Genomic DNA, 12,913 nt, shown 5'->3' with positions numbered 1-12,913 from the left:
CCCCGCCCCCAGTAGTTCAGACTAACTCTGCTAGATTTGAGAATTACTCTTCTGGTGAACCCCTTGTGCAAAATTCCAAGCAAGGCACTTCACTTACATCCCTAATAAATTTTCAGAGGAACACAATACCATGTAAAATAATCAACTTTGGGAAAGCTCAGCTTTCCCAAATGCCGTACAACATGAAAATGTTGCACTGCCAAACATCTTCAGTCTGCAGTTTTCTAGCTTTTTGTTGGTTTGGGATTTGGTTTTGTTTGTTTGGGTTTTTTAATTACTTCATAGATTTAATTTAATCCCAAACCGGCTAAATCACAACACTCATAACATTTAAAGTAAAACTACAGGTGACAATCAAAGACCTGTGTTATTAGCTGATGCTGCTCATACATCCTTTTATGTGAGGAACACTGATTATCACAAATCCCAAGTATTAAAAAGTCATAAATTATCTCTTTACCTACAGAAAAAGGAGTTTGATTTGGGAAATTACTGTTTCTTAAACTATCTTAGATCCTTTTCATGTTCTAATGGTTTGGGACATTCACTGAATACATGATTCATATTTTGAAGATTTCTCTATTGGACAAAAACATTTCTTAATTCAAATTCTCATATGACATGGCTCCTTGTGCTGGAGCATCAAAACTACAAATTTTAAACCTCATAATGAAACTGAGTTAAATTCTGTATTCTGAACCGCCACTGCAATTTTTATAATTAAACTCTTCTTTTAGGGAAAAAAAAAATATTGCCCCATTTTTCAATTTATAATACATACTTCCTATTACTCTCTCACTCCACATCTGATTCCTCTCTAAGACATTCACCTTCAAAAAGGTCTAGCAGCTCTTTCCCCTGAAATATTTATCAAGTTGGGTTTTTTAACACTATGTTTTTCCTACCTGACACACCAGTCTTCTGGTGGAAGACAGAGATCTTAATAACTTCATAGTTGGTTTAGATCATAGAACTTCCTGAACTTATAGGCAACAAATAGATGGATAGAAAACAGAAAATTCATCTCAAATAAGAGAATTTGGAAACTAACACATGCTCAAGATGTTGAGATTTTAGTACATAAAAAAATGCAAAAGAAAAATAAAAATCCAGCTATTAAAAACACTAACTTATTTCAGAATATTTTTTTTTTATGAAAAGGCTGAAGCCAGCTCCTTCAAAATGCTCCTTTCCCTGTGACTAGGTAGCACAGTGTATGTTCCTAAATGACATAAGGAACAAAAGAAAGGAGATGAATCACACAAGTTAGAATAACTGTAGACTAATTTAATGGCTAATAAAGAGGTTATAAAATAAATTCTGAATGTTAAAGTTTCTTTGCGCACCTCAGAAAACATGAGCTGCCCAGTTCTTCATGGCTCAGCAATACTTTCTCACATTTTGCTATTCACTCTCTTGCCCTGCTAGTACACATGCACTTTTTGGACTCATAGTAAGGCTCCCAGAAGGGAACATGCCATCCTCCACGCAAAGCCCTGGAAGGCACAAGGCTTTCACCGTGGCAGGCAGGCAGCAGCGGGCAGAGCTGGGTCACTCACCAAACCCCGTGCATCCCAGCCATCGCCTCCCATTCTGCTCTTCCCAGCATTGGAACAAGATTTTGGTCTGAGTGGGTGGCAGGCTTTTGTTTTAACATTCGGGACCTGGAAAAGATTTACCACCACCACCACAATCAGCAGGGGCAGGGAGAGAAAAAAAAATTAAAAGTGTATTTTACCCTTTTGCTTCCCCTTCCATGAGGCACGAGAATTCACACAAGGGGCAAATGATGCAAAACTCTGCCACCCCACATACAAGAGGCACGTTTGAGACCTGCCCCAAGAGAAGGGGACTCTGCTGAGGGGGGAGTTATGCCACATTAAGCTACATAAAATGTAACTAATTGAATGACATACCACAGTGTAAGTTGGGAAGAGCCCCTTTCCCCTCCCATTCAAGGGCCAAGCAGAGATGATGCCTGCAGCCACCGAACAAAATACAGAGCACACCTTAAGCTACCTATGCAGGAAGGCAACATCTTGAGGACTTTTTCTCAGACAAACAGGGGCAATATGATGGGGAAATGCAGAAGTAAACACAGCAGCAATGGAGCAAAGGCAGAGAAATAGAAACACCAGAAATCATCCATCTAATGCAAAAGCACAAGCAGAACTGAAACCCTTCCAATACTTTTCAGCAATGATGTGTGCTTTTGTAAACAAAACTAGTTCTTAACGTACTTTCTGCTTCCATTTTTCCAAATGGAAGAGTAAAGCAGAACAGCTTCCATTCTGGATACATGAAAGCATCCAAACGCTGTTCCTCACACACCCTTGACGTTGTTTCAGGCACAAACCAAGGAGTCCAACGTGCCAGGCAGACGTTCAAGTCAAACCCACACACAAGTGGTATGTTAGCTACTGTGCACGAGGACATCTGCATTTAGCTATGGCGCCTTGAAATCAGAAATCTAGTCAAAAAAGAACTGTTTTCAATAATCAGATAAGCTATTATCAACTCATCTGGTTTAGGTCTCTGCTATTCTTTAAAGTTCTTCAGAATAAAGAGTACATTTATACTGAGCTCCTCTCACGTAAGAGAGCAAAATTTGGGGTTGCCTTTGGGGAGGACAACAGAACCCCATTCAGGATTGTCTCCCACTAGCACAATCCAAAGAAGGGAAAGGATAAATAAGACTTGTGTTTTAAATATTTACATTGCTGTACTTCATATCTTTGCATCTTAATAATTTTCAGCTTATTCGGTGCCCTTTACAGATATTTGTTCAGAAGTTTAAAATGTCAGCCATAAAAATAAAGCTAGTACGGAAAAGTAAAACTTTATCATTCATTAAAAGTTGCCAGCAGCTCTAGAAGTCTGCTACATGCCAGCAGCCTGCGCAAGAAAGAGACTCTTGTTCTTGCCCTGCACACAACGCCCCACGTAACCTTTAAAGCTCTGTTGGATACATAAAATCGCATTGATCCCAGAGCCCCGAGAAACAAGGCCCCGCAAATAAGAGAGCTAAGCCACAGATGTCCTGTCAAGGACAAATCCTGTCTTGTGCGCCCAGCCCGAGCCAAGAGCGGCGGGCGGCGCAGCCGGGGACAGGAGCTGCCCCGGGCGGAGGAGCCGCCGCCGCCACCCAGCGCGGAGCCGCCGCGCTCCCTCCTGTGGCCGAGGAGGACTTCGGCAGCAGCCCAGCCCGCTCCCGTCCCTCCTCGGCCTCAGCACACGAATCCCGAGTTTAAAGAGGGACAGCGGATGCTGGACAGGATCCTCCCTGTGCCGCACATCTTATGCCCCAACTTCCATTTAAGCTCACCCTCCCAGCAGATGCATGCCGTTTCTCTTCTCAATCCTCCCGCAAACACGAGCGGGATTTGCTCCTTCATAGGGAAAGAAATTTAAAACAGTTAATTACCATGCCGGATGGTAGGGAATGGTCTAATCTATTGTGAATGATATAAAGTGTTCAGAGGTCTGGTCTTTATTGAGCAATCCAGAGACCAAGCTCTGTGCCAGAGACCATAAAGAGAATCCCATAAAAGAACTGGTTACAAGACTTGCATTATGAAATTACAGAAGTATAGTAATAGGATCTTAATATCTACCCATGGAGATGCTTGGTTTAAAAAGAAAATTTGTAACATTTAGCATAAACAAGACAGCACCTTGAAACTAGTAAAAAAATGAAAAGTTAACCTACCAGTATATCTGCACCTACAAGTCACAAAAGAAGGCACAGTGACCTTTCTCAGATAGGCACAGAAGAAACATTTCTTGTGTTAGGGATATGGTTCTTAAGTTAAAAGAAAGTTAAAATAGAATTAACGTGCTCGCTGCACCATTTGGAAGCTGTTAGATGGCATATTGCAATTTCAATAATAACATCAGAAACTAATAAACAGTCATGGGTTGTTAGACACCGAAACAATACAACTCTGGTCAAACAATTCCAGCGCACGCTGGTGCTTTGTTAACTTTAAAGCAAACATCAAAAGGAAGAATCTCTCACACTTAGACTCATCTGCCTCCAAGTTTTTGCCCTCAAGTTTTCCCTCATCGAGCTTCATCCATTAGAGCTGAAAGAGGAGCTCAGACACGAGCAACCGTGCAACCCCTGCCTTTTCAACAGCTGTGTCATTTACCTGCTTTGAGGATAGCTAATGATGCTTATTAGCAGGCTGACAGCTGATGTATTCATCATTAATACCATTAGTGAATACAGCATCAGTTAGAAACTTCACAGTAACACAGATAAAGCCTGAGAGACTGCATCTGCAGACAGTGAACTCTGGCTCAGTGGCATTAGCACTCATCAGTCCATTTTCTCATCATTGCCATCACACTAAAAGAAGGAAATTGCTTTATGCTTTCCTGCCCCCATGAATATTGAAGTTTGTTCATCCATCTGCAGAGTTTCAACAGCAGGCACATAAACAGCCCTTGGCAACCTAAGATACCAGGGTACAGGAGATGTGGGTTTAAACCTACCTAGGCTGAGGAATTGCTGAATGTCTTTCCCATTTTCATGCCAAGTGATGCTGGAAGTGCTAACTAGGGGCTGAAGAGTAGTAATGCCTTAAATCACCACTCACATGACACCAACTACAGAGCAACTGCTAGTTTGATGGCAGCAACATACAAGCTAACTTGAAACACTATTGAAAGTGCTTCCAACTAACCTGCTTACCTTTGACCTAAAATGACTCAAACTATTTATAATCAGGTCTCAAGTTTCAGGGAAGCAGAGGTAAGTCGACAACTAAACGTTGGCTTTTCTAACTGCACAACACAAAGGGACAAATCTTCAGGAACTAGGGCCTGGTCTTGGCCTCTCATACTGATTTCCAAATGCTAGACTTTGGACTTGCACACTCAATACTTGGCATTGCCTCAGATGCCTAAGCTCCACGGAGTCAGGATATCAAACATAATCCACACTCGGCATTTCCTCGCTCTCTGCACCACCTGCTCCAGGAAGAGGGTTTTAGCTTGTGTTCCAAGGCATCCAACTTCTCTGCATGCAAAAGAAACAGCCCAAGCACACAGGTGAAACACCGAAGTCAGGGAACTGATCCTCTTCTAAAAATCAAACTGCAAAACCTCCTGTTAGGTGACACAAACAATGAAAGCAAGATCTAACACGGAAGCACACACCAACCATACCAGCTGGAGAAACCCATAAAGCTGTTTTCACTGTGAAGACAATGAAGCAGCAGCAGCACAGGTTGCCCTGAGAGGCTGTGCAGGCTCCATGCTTGGAGTTTTTCCAAGACATGACTGGGTTGAGCCCTGAGCAACGCAGTCTGATACCACAGCTGCCCCTGCTTTGAGCAGGACGCTTCTCTAGAGATCTTCTGAGGTCCCTTCGAGCCTGATCTATCCCATGAGTCCTTAAAATGCATGCCACAACATGTCATGCAATTGGACCTTGATGTTATTCTAGCCTCTGGAAGGTACTACTATTATGGAGTTAAACATACATTAATAAAAACTGATTCCATTAATAAGACACTGTATTTTATCATTTTTAAAGTTCCAATCTGGCCTAAAATATTCTTTATTATTGGGAGGAGGTAATGCAAATAATCTTGAAAAGACTATCAGCTAGATACCACTGTTCTCCAATATGATTTCTGAAGCAAGATGCTTGAAAAGCAATTTATGTATAAAATACACTGTATTCATCCAACTTTTGCCTAACCCCAAATAAAACAATGAACTATTCCTACTGGAAACTAACCAGATAGTATACCACAACTCTTTTTAAGAACAGAAGAAAGATTTTTGTTTGCAAAAACATGAAACTATGAGCTAGATTTTATAATTTTGTGATAAATGTTAACTCTGCTAAATAATAATAAAAAAAAGAGACTGCATTCATTTAAAGTCCCATATTAGGGAAACAATGTTGCCTTTTTATGGCTATCTATTACATACTAGCTGAATTTCAATAATCAATTGTAATTCAGCACCATATCATCTATTTATATCCGCTGTTCTCAGCCAACTGCAGATTACTGCATGCTCTTGAAAAGTTTGGCCAGGCTTTCAGCATAGTTGGCAAATGCAAGCTGGCAAGCTCTTAGCCAATTAAAGTCTTTATAATGACTATACCAGCACATATGAGACTGCTAGAAATGGGACTGGACAAAGTACAAAAATCTTACAGTCATGCTTCTAATATGTGACTCCTTCGCACTTCTCAATTTTGCTTCGCTGATATCACGGTAGCAAACTACAACTACTCATCAGTCTTTACACTGAAGATGTTTAAGTATTAGCTCCATGTTCCAATTATGTTAAAAGAGGATTATCCATACTAAAATATGGTTTATTAGAATGAATGTTACAACAGAAAGCATTTCCTCACTAAATGCATAATACATGTTCAGCCAAAGTACTAATTGCATGCTCCATGACTAAGTAACAAATACATAAATCCATCCTTATGGATTTCAAAATGAAGACAAATAATTCCACAAAACTTTTTCCAGCAAACATTTCCAAGTAACCTTCATAGCAATAAAGGATAGAAAATATTTCCTAATCACAGAATTTAGACTCTTGCCAGACAGAATGCAGTTTCCAAGGTAGGACCCACTGTTACTAAAGCAATACTCAGTCTTAACTATCTTGACAGTCCGTGTTCTGTTTTATGTGACCCCAAAAGACTCCTGTAGCTTTTCCTCACTGGCATCCCAATATCCAACAACATCACAATGCTGAACTCTGACACGCTTGTAGAGGGTCTTCTATTATTCTATTTTATGCAATACTGCAAGAAAATTTGGTTTAAAAAGGAACTAGTAAGCCAGTGATGAGAAAAAGTTAATACTGCTACATTTCACTTTTAAGAACCTTCCTAGGTTGAAAAGCTATACGCAATTAGTGTCTAAAACAATTAGTAAATACCTAATTATAAGTAGTCTTGCATATTACGCTGTACATTATACCCAAGTTATGCAGCGAGACTGGATTTATGCAATATAGTTTCCATTAATTCTGAGGAAAGTGCAGAATAAAGTGGCTTCGTTAGTCCTGCAGTAACACATTTCACAGCCTGTGACATTTTTTAAATTCTAAGAACACATAACAAACTGGAAATTAATAAATAAATACATATTTTGTTTGTTCCACAGAACATCTCCTCTGAGACTTAGGACTCCAGCTAGAGAGAGGTCTGTTTGAACTGCATATCCAGACATGGGATCAGAAAGATGGAGCACACACCAGCATCAGCTGGGTCAGCCCTAACATCACACCTAGAGAGAAAAGGAGCACAAGGGATGCCTGTTATCCAGAACTCCTAAATCTGCATTCTTCCAGAGTTAAGGGGTCCTTTAGTCAGTAGTGTAAGCAGGGCTTCCTGCTCCATCCTCGTAAAGGAAATGAGCACGAGCACAAGAAACATTGCAACTCTCTTTTGGGATATAGAACACACAAAAAATGAATGAAAGGGAAGCACCAGGTAGGCAAGCTGAAGAGTAAAATGCCAACTTTTGTGAGTTTGAGCAGCAGAGAGGTGTATACAGCATCTTAGCAACACACAGACCCCAGAAGTTTTTTGTTGTGGTGGTTTTTAAGTTGTATCTGTCATCAAATGCTCATCTCCAGTCACAAAGCTTGTAAGGACTCCTCTAAAATTCCACCTCAAAGAAACCCACATCTTTTTTTGCAATACTGACTGAGCACTGGCACAGGGTGCCAGAGAGGCTCTGGGGTCTCCATCCTTGGAGATGCTCAGAAGTCACCTGGACAACCAGCTCCAGGTGAGCCTGTTTGAATAGGGAGGTTGAACAAGATGACCTCCAGAGATCCCTGCCAGCCTCAACCATCCTGTGATGCTCTCAACTACACTCCTACTGGCTTCCACAGAGGCACCATCTCATGTCTCACCGTGCTTAAAGAAGGGACATAGAGAAGTAAGAGCTTCCCCTGCATCTCATAAGAACTACAAACTGATTTCAGTCTCTACTGCATAAAAAGAAAAAAAAAAAAAACCGCACACATCCACAAATTACACTTTAGAAAGGGACAGTTTGGGGCCTAAAGTGAAAAGATGCAGAACGCTACAGGAGGAAGGAAGAGATATAAGGAAAGGAACTGTATAGTAACAAATACAAAAGCCACACTGTATTTAAAACAACAACCCATGGTCCACAAGGTTTTACAGACTTACCACTAAATTGCACAAACTCAAACAGTGTTATCAAGTGATTTGGAGACACTCCAATGAGTCAGCAAAGGGTTTCCTGAGAAGTTTTCAATGGGGAGCTAATGGAGCGTTTGTTCCCCTTCCTTCACCCAAAGAAACTGGAGCAAAAGGGATAACAACTGATCATTTTAATATCCCCTTAATCAAAATAAGATAACCTTTACCATCAAGGTATATTTCTGGAGGGACCACTGCACTGTCCCAATCCATTCTGTCCCTGCCACAGAACCTGTTTCTTCTCCCAGCATGACCCACAGCCCTGGCACAAGTAATGTCATTACTCCAAGACCTGGCAGTATACCTCAATGTTAGCAGCAAATATCTCAGTGATTTCCTCGATTTTTGTATACACGTTTGGAGTTACTTCATTTCGTGCTGGCTTGGAAAACTACCATTCCATTATTTAATGAATTCTGAGGCATTCAAGAATATAGCCGATTCCAGCTTCTATTAGATGAAAAATGAAAGAAACACTATTATTCAACTGTGTCAAGAAAGAAAAATAAAAAAATAGGAGCAGTCTTGCATACATAAACTATGTATGCAAGTTCCCAGACATCTTTAGTGAATCCAAATCTACAAATACAAATCTAGAGAGACTTACAGATAAACTTAATGTCAGGCATTATGTGCAACTGGTCACTGGATCAAGACCAAGGACCTCATCTTTTTCAGTCAGAAGGATTTAGATGTTTGGTATGACAGAAGAATATCCCTGTGCACCACAGTACAACACATTCAAGAAAAAGCAATTTATTTTTTGCAGAATTAAAGAATCAGCGATGCCTGGCTGGAAAGCACTGCTTTGGAAGAGGCCCAAAGGCCCAAGTAATTGCAATGGACTGGAAAGGCCTTCACCCCCAGGTCAGCAATTTACATTCCAGCCAGACTATTTATGAGGGAAAGCAGTTACCACCAACCGCCCTTTAACTGTTCCAGTTGCCAGTTTTGGTACCATTGCCAGGGTGCAGACACGTACAGCCACCATGACAAACCAGTCAGGTGGACTACTTCAGCAGAAGAGCCCAGGACTAGAGTAGGACACAAAATGAATTAATCTGTTACCAGAAGTGGACTAAGATAACTCAGCCAGCTCTGCAATGTAATTCCTCCCTACAAGCTTGAGCTTCTGCCCACCACAACAGTAATGGGAAATACAGGACCAGCATAAGGAATGGTAAGTAAAAATAACCTTTCATCCTCCATCAGATTGTTAACTTATTACAATTGGATACAAGTGATGGGACAAATAGAAAAAGAAAGTCCACATTTTTCTTCTTTCCCTGCCAGCTAACATTAGTTCCACCCCACTTTCCCCAGTTATTTCTTGTTTCCTCCCTCTCAGCTTGCTTCGTGTCCTTTGCTTCTTGCTTCATTGCATTGTCCTTTTTCTTAGCCCCATAACTGCCACCCATAGTCAACTTTCTCCTCATTGCTTTCTTCACTGCTTGTAACTTAATTTCTAATAGTCCTCTGTAAACACTAATGGATTAATCAAGATAATGATCATAAAAACAAGCCAGTCTTATCTGTATCTATAAAACAACCTTTAAGTACTTTGGTTCTCAGTACATGGATAAATTTTTCCACATGTATGTAAAAATCCCAAGTGTCACAATGATGCAATAGAATATAAAAAAAAAAGTGAAAATTCAACCATGGCTGAGAGTTAGAACAGGAACTAGAACTAAACATCCTCATTTTCAACTCTGAGTGAAAGACAAGCTTCAAAATCATTAACTGTCTCCTTTTGCTTACAGCAAGGGGTCACAGCAAATGTCAAACACAAGAGAGCCGTTCAATTAAGGGCAACCTTACAAAATCCAAACTATTACCAACAGCAGCCTAGACGTCATCCTTGCCCCAACAAAACCACTGCCCAGACAGCAGCTATTACACAAGACTCTACGCTACAGAGCTGCCAAGCTTTAACCTTCAATGAAGAGAAACTAATTTATTCTCTCAAGAAACAATTCTGTCATACCAGAGTACTGGTTTCCTTAGGAATATGTAAGAAAAAAGGCAAGCTAACTTCTCTCACCTCTTCCTATAGCCTAAACCAAAAGCTACACATATGGAGTAACAGCACAGTAATTTATCACAAAGCAATAAACAGGAGATTGCTATTTCAAATAACACAAGTAGGTGGACAGCAAGTTGGCTATATAGAACATCTATCTGTTTAAAAAAAAAAACCAAACCACAGAAAACCCACACACACAAAAACCTAAAACCCAAACAAACAAGAAAAACCCCACAAACCCCACAATGAATAGGAATACAAAGGCAACACATTTATGGAGGGAGGGAGCATATTCTAGAAAAGAACTAACTAAATGCAGTAGTTTTCTTCAATGGCAGTTTTATTGTTGTACATTGAATGCTTTAGAAAACATAGCCAGCCTAAACTATAGCAAATTGTCAAAACAGTTTTAGAATAATTCATCTGCCGTACAGGAAAATACAGTATGTAGTTCCAGGCACAAAAGCATTAAAAATGCTCAGTACCAAACCTCCTCCTCCAATTTTGCAATGATCTGCGGATAAAGGTTCTCTAAAACCCATAAGCCTGAACTATGACATTATATAAAAATCTTTGGGCCTATGCGCATCAGTCAGAGCTCCAGGTACGCACGATATGAAGTCAGAGCTAGGTTCTGGCTGCAGAAAGAGTTGTGCACTATTAATGCTGCACCCTGCACGTACAACAGGACCAGCTGTGTACATAGAACTTCCTGCATGCATTAGTTTGGGTGTTATCAAAAGAATTTGAGATTAGATTATATTTCTTGGTAAACATACAGTTAAGGGAAATAAAAAGTCATTACATTTAGTCAGAGATCTTCTAGCTTGGTCACTGTATGAAGACGTCATTCTTAGCTAGATGATACAGATTTCTACACACTGCATACCCACTGCACTTGGCTTTGCACAGTTCACAAGGTCAGAAGAAAAAAATAAATATGGCTTTGATTTTCATCTCTAACTTGCAGAAAGTCTGTTAATTAAAAGTCTCCAAGTTTACATCTTAATGCTTGATATTATACGATACTTTGTCTAATAATCTAACTATGCTTTCAGAATAAGAAGCTACTGTCCACATAGCCATTCTGAGCAACCCAAGACAGGCAAACGATCAGCTGGTGATTTCCCTGGCAGTACGCAACGCTTATCTGCAGAGCTCCAAACAAGTATTTTGAAGGTATCAGGACAGAGAAAGAACGAGAAATGAAAGCAAATTAAGAATGACTGATTTTAAACAGCAGCACAAAAATAAAGCACTAAACATGACAATTAAATATGCTGAGAAACTTACGTCACCATGCCCACCAATACTGCTTGCAGGGGCTGAACTTTGCCAAACACAGACAAGCCAAATTCTGCTATTCTTGATGTTAACAATAGTTTTGCATTAACTCCAGAAGCAGCAGACAAAGTTGGCCCTTGGCTGACAGCAGATCATACCTCTGGGCACGCACATGGGCAAAGACACACACAAAGCATCCCCTGAGCATCTTCCACCCTCGCACAGTCCCCAAGAGCAGAGTGAGTAGAGGTTTGGGGATCCTGCACTTGAGGTATCTGGAGAGCTGCACTTTCATCCTTAGGGCTCAAAGGAAAAGCTTCCAACTCAAATTGCACATTCTTCAAGGATTATTATTTTTTTTTCCTCCAAAGTGCACAGTAATTCTATTGTGGAAAGCTTCTGACTACAGCCAACACACGCAATACATCCCTCCTTCGTATATTCGGGGAAGAGTAATTTCCGTGGCACTCTATGCTTACAAATAAGGAACTTTCAAGTTTGACATATCTGTAAGTTTACTCACAGGCAGAAGACACACGGAGGTACGCACAGGGACAGCCAGACCAGCCGAGGGATGCGGCGCTACCGAACTACCCCGGGCCGGCCGCCGGAGCCCACCCGTGCGCGGTCAGCACTAAGCCGTCCGGCTCGCTCTCCCCGGAGGCTGCCGGTACCTCCCCCGCCGCCCGGGCACCCGCACCACTCCCCCCGGGGCCGGAGCGCCCCGTCCTGCCCTTCGCCTCCCCAAGTTTGCTGAGGGTCCCGGGAGGCAGCGGCGAGCGCAGCGCCGTCGGGAGGGGGGAGCAGCCCCGACCCCCGCCCCGCTCAGCCCCACCTGCCCGCGGCGCAGCCACCCCAAGGTCACCCCCTCCCCCGGGAAAGCAAACTTTGGGTACCACTCACTTCCGCAGAGCGGAGGGGAGAGCCGGGATGCGGCGGCAGCGGAGAGCCGGGGGGAGGCGCGGAACCTCCGCCGGCTGCAGCGCGCAGGGCGGGCAGCGCACCTCCTCCTCCGCCTCCCCCTCTCCCTCTCCGACGACTTTCACTTCACCTGCAGGCAGCCCGGCTGCGGCGGGGCGGGCGGCTCCTCAGCTCTCCGCGGGACTGCAGTCACTGCGGCAGCGCCCTCCCCTCCCCGCCCCGCGGGGGGAGCCGGGCCGCCGGGGCGGGCCGGGCCGGGCCGCGCAGCACAGCGCAGCCCAGCGCAGCCCAGCGGCCGCTCGTCCCGCCGGCGGATGGGGTGAGCCTTGCTCTGGGGATGCCCGCAGTCCCTAGGGGTGAGGGGAAAAGGAAGGACCTCTGGGGTGCCGAGAAACGTCCCAAGCCCCTCCGCAAGTGCGGAGGCAGCGCGCCCCCCTGCGCACGCCGCGCTGCTCCGCCCC

At 42.8% G+C, this 12,913-nt stretch overlaps 1 protein-coding gene across 1 annotated transcript in view; it reads right to left on the bottom strand.

Moving 5' to 3' along the window:
- Positions 1-12,626, bottom strand: part of KIAA1217 (KIAA1217 ortholog) — a 376,038-nt gene extending 363,412 nt beyond the window's left edge. The window contains exon 1 of the mRNA XM_054816856.1: positions 12,435-12,626. The gene's annotated coding sequence lies outside the window, so the exon portion shown is untranslated. The remainder of the gene's footprint in view (positions 1-12,434) is intronic.
- Positions 12,627-12,913: the final 287 nt, after the last annotated feature.

This window comes from Grus americana, chromosome 2, assembly GCF_028858705.1.
Source record: "Grus americana isolate bGruAme1 chromosome 2, bGruAme1.mat, whole genome shotgun sequence".
NCBI lineage: Eukaryota > Metazoa > Chordata > Aves > Gruiformes > Gruidae > Grus > Grus americana.
Note: the sequence above shows the minus strand (reverse complement) of the source record. Positions and strands in the feature narration are given on the sequence as shown.